The following is a 3,696-nucleotide window of genomic DNA, read 5'->3' on the forward strand; positions in this document are numbered from 1 at the left end:
ATGGTTTATTTTTCTCTGATCCTGGATTTTTGGTTGATACAAAAAATTAAAAAATACCCACAAAAAAAAAAAAAAGCAAAACACCCCACGACCCAGACATGCAACCTCCCAACAAGTCTGGGATGGGTTGGGGAGGGGCCAGACTCCTGGGTTATAGCGTGAGGCTGGAGGGGGTTAGAGCAGGCTCAGAGCGTTCCTGGGTTCTATCCTAGGCTGGGGACGGGGCTCTCGTGGGTTACATCAGGAGGGGCTGCATTAGGACACGTAGGTTTCAATCTTGCCTTCTGCACCTCTGCTCAGATTCCCCCTCTGTCCAAAGGAGAAGATAACCCTTTATCCTGCCTGGGGTCCCTTTCCCTCTAGGTGCTCAATGATGAGGGGAGAGGTCCAGCCCCTGCCCTCCCCCAGGCTCTTGCCATGGAGTCACATCCTCCCAGGACCAGCCCCTCCTGGGCAAGTTGGAGGTGCCTCCACTGTCCAGCTGCACTCGTCCAGAGAAACGGGGCAGCCCCCTTTCCTTCCCCTTCCATATCCAACCTGCCTCCCCAGGGGGGAGCTAGCCCTGCAGGGGGCTGGGGCTTCCTGTCCTCCCCCATAATTGGTGAATCTCTGGGCCCAGGCTGTGGGGGAGCACATAGTTCTTAGCCAGGGGGATGCTGCAAGGTTGGTTGTGGGGTGGGCCCAAGGGGGAAAGCACAAGCACTGCAGGCCTCATGAAGGAGTGGTTCTCTAGTGCCAGGGGTGTGCCCCAAGGCTGGTTCCTGTGTGGGTCAAAGGACTCCCTTGCAGGTGAGAATCCTGGGCCTGCCTGAAACCTGTTGTCCTGCCTAGCAGAGTGCAGTTAGTGGCAGGAGTGGGAATGGGGGGGGGGATTCAAGGAACGAATGGGGTGCAGCTTGCCTGGGTTATGCTGCCCCCACCCTAAATATTCACTGAGCCAACTGCCTTCCCCCATCCTCTTTATACATGGGGATCTCTCCATGGGGTCTGCATGCCTGGTCATAGGTCCTGGCAGCAAGGACCCTGGCCCTGTCCTGTGATAGCAAAGCAGGGCCCTCGTCCTGTGTCTGCTGTCCCCCATCCCTTCCCTCACCCTCAGGTGGGGGAGTCTGTCCTTCCGGGTGTTCTGTCCATCCATCCCTCCAGTACGCAGGTTGATGGGTCAGTCTGTCTATCTGCCCCTTCCCCGCCCCCCCCCCCCAATCTCTCACTCTGTGCTCAGACTCCTGGTAGCGCACCGCACGTCTCTTGTTCGTCTGTCCATCCTTCCCCCCCCTCCCCGCCTTTCTGTCTCTCCTTCCCACCCTCCTGCTTGTCTGTCCTTCTCCCCCATCTACCCCTGCCTGTCCGTCCTTCCCACCCTCCTGCTTGTATGTCCTTCCCCCCCCCACCCCCGCCTGTCTGTCCATCCTTCCCACCCTCCTGCTTGTATGTCCTTCCCCCCCCACCCCCACCTGTCTGTCCATCCTTCCCACCCTCCTGCTTGTCCGTCCTTCCCCCCACCTACCGCCGCCTGTCTGTCCATCCTTCCCACCCTCCTGCTTGTCTGTCCTTCCCACCACCACCCCCGGCCCCGCGCCGCCTGTCTGTCAGTCTCTGCTCCTCCGTCTGCAGCAGTGGCGGCGGCGCTAGGACACCGCGGGGAAGGGGGGGGGGGTCCTGTCAGCTGGGAGGGGAGGGAGCGGCCGGTGCGGAGGCTGGGGGGAAACGCGGGACGCCGGACCCGGAGGTAGGAGCCCCCCGCTCCCCATCACCTCACCCGACACAGCGCCCCCGCCCATCCCAGCTCCCCCATCCTCTTTACCCCTCACAGCGCCCCGCTCCCCCGCCCATCCCAGCTCCCCCATCCTCCCCTCACCCCCACAGCTCCCCCGCCCCCCTCACTGCACACAGCGCCCGCCATCCATTCCCCAGCACCCCCGCCCCCATTCCCCCTCACCCTACACAGCGCCCCCTGCCTGTCCCAGCCAGTGCCCCCTGCACCCCCAAACAGCATCCCCCATCCATCCTCCAGCGACCCCTGCTCCCCACCCCTCACCTCTCCCCCGCCCATCCCAGCTCCCCCATCCTCTTCACCCCACACAGCGCCCCCACTCCCCACCCCTCACTGCTCCCCCACCCATCCCAGCTCCCCCGTCCCCCAGCTCCCCTATCCTCCCCTTACCCCTCACAGCGCCCCTGCCTCCCACAGCTCCCCCGCCCCCTCACTGCACACAGCACCCTCCATCCCCCTCACCCTACACAGTGCCCCCCGCATGTCCCAGACAGTGTCCCCTGCTCCCCATCCTCCTCCGCCCCCACTCATCCTCCAGTGCCCCCCTGCTCCTCATCCCCCTCACCTCACACAGTGCCCCCACCCATCCCAGCTCCCCCATTCTCCTCACCCCATATAGTGCCACCACCCATCCTCACCCCACCCAGAACCCCCCCATTCCCCACCCCATCACTCTACACAGCGCCCACTGCTCATCCCAGCCAGTGCTCCCCACCCCCCTAACTCCCACACTGTGCCCCCACCTATCCCAACTCCTCCATCCTTCTCACCCTACCCAGCACCCCTGCTCACTATCCCCCCACAGCACCCCAGCCCATCCCAGCTTCCCCATCCTCCTCACCCCACCCAACGTCCCTGCTCCCCAGCCCCACCCTCCACACACCGCCCCCAACCATCCCAGCCAGTGTCCCCACTCCCCAGCCCCACCCCCACACAATACCCCATCTCATCCCAGCCAGTGCCCCCACACTCCCCTCAACCCACACAGCACATCCCGCCCATCCCCCTGAACCCCACCCCATCCCCCTCACCCCACACAGTATCCTCCATCTATCCATCCCCCTAATCCCACACAGCACCCCCATTCCTCACCACCATCCCCCTCACTTCATACAGCACCTCTATCCATCCCAGCCATCCCCTTGCACCCAGTGCCCACCATTCCCCATCCCCCTCACTCTACACAGCACCCCCTGCCCATCCCATCCATTCCCCTCACCCCATATAGCATCTTCACCTATCCCATTCTTCCCTCTGCTCCCCCACCCATCCCCTTCCCAGCACCCTGCACCCCCTGCTCCCCCACCCATCTATCTATCCAGTAGCCCTAACCAACGCAGTGCCCCCTCCACAGCTGTCCTTCCTAGCGCCCCCCAATGCACACACACCCCTCAAAAGGCACTAGGTTTCCACTTTGCAGGTGAAGGGCAGACCCCCAGTGTGTGTGTGGGGGGGATATTGGTGCCTCTGGGCTGGGGAGATTTGCTCCCACAGGGGTAATGGAAGGATTTACGGGGGGCTGCCCCCCATTTATGGGGGGGATGGGGTTTGCTTCCACTGAGGGGAGGGAGTACCCGGCCGGGCATCATCTGGGGCCTTCTATAAAAGAATGGGATAACTAGAGGGCGGGAGTTGGGGAGAGCCATGGGGCAGAAGGGGCTGAGGGTTGGGGGGGGCTGGAGCTTGGATGGCTGGAAGGGGGCAGTGGGGCTCATTTCTCATCTTTTAAAAATTCTTTTATTAATATTTTAAAACGTCCCCGACACCCACACAACACAGCCCCCACCACAATGCCACCCCTCCCCCAACATCCATATAACACAACCCCCCACCACAATGCCACCCCATCCCACAATGCCCACACAACACCCCCCCAACACAACACCACCCCCTCCCCTAGCACCCACACAACACCGCCCCTC

Source organism: Chrysemys picta, chromosome 7 (genome assembly GCF_011386835.1).
Source record: "Chrysemys picta bellii isolate R12L10 chromosome 7, ASM1138683v2, whole genome shotgun sequence".
Lineage (NCBI taxonomy): Eukaryota > Metazoa > Chordata > Testudines > Emydidae > Chrysemys > Chrysemys picta.